This window comes from Mandrillus leucophaeus, unplaced genomic scaffold (assembly GCF_000951045.1).
Source record: "Mandrillus leucophaeus isolate KB7577 unplaced genomic scaffold, Mleu.le_1.0 Scaffold201, whole genome shotgun sequence".
In the NCBI taxonomy this organism is placed as follows: Eukaryota; Metazoa; Chordata; class Mammalia; order Primates; family Cercopithecidae; genus Mandrillus; species Mandrillus leucophaeus.
The window spans coordinates 529,350-529,939 of NW_012102044.1; the positions used below are offsets into that span (position 1 = coordinate 529,350).

General features: G+C 67.3%; 1 protein-coding gene across 1 annotated transcript in view; it reads left to right on the plus strand.

The window, feature by feature from the left end:
* The window catches only part of GAS6 (growth arrest-specific 6), a 60,925-nt gene that overhangs the window by 56,733 nt on the left and 3,602 nt on the right, over window positions 1–590 (plus strand). The gene's annotated exons all lie outside the window — the stretch shown is intronic.

Below are 590 nucleotides of genomic sequence, written 5' to 3' on the forward strand. Positions count from 1 at the left end.
CCGTGCTGCTGACAGCTCAGACCCCAGACCGCGTGCGCTCCTGACAGCGCAGACCCCAGACCGCGAGTGCTCCTGACAGCTCAGACCCCAGACCGCGCGTGCTCCTGACAGCGCAGACCCCAGACCGCGCCTGCTGCTGACAGCTCAGACCCCAGACCGCGCGCGCTGCTGACAGCTCAGACCCCAGACCGCGCGTGCTCCTGACAGCTCGGACCCCAGACCGCCTGTGATCCTGACAGCTCAGACCCCAGACCGCGCCTGCTCCTGACAGCGCAGACCCCAGACCGCTGTGCTCCTGACAGCTCAGAACCAGACTGCACATGCTCCTGACAGCTCAGACCCCAGACCGCGGGTGCTGCTGACAGCGCAGACCCCAGACCGCGCGTGCTCCTGACAGCGCAGACCCCAGACCGCGCGTGCTCCTGACAGCGCAGACCCCAGACCGCACGTGCTCCTGACAGCTCAGACCCCAGACCGCGCGTGCTCCTGACAGCTCAGACCCCAGACCGCCCGTGTTCCTGACAGCTCAGATCCCAGACCGCTGTGTTCCTGACAGCTCAGAACCAGACCGCACATGCTCCCTGCAGCTC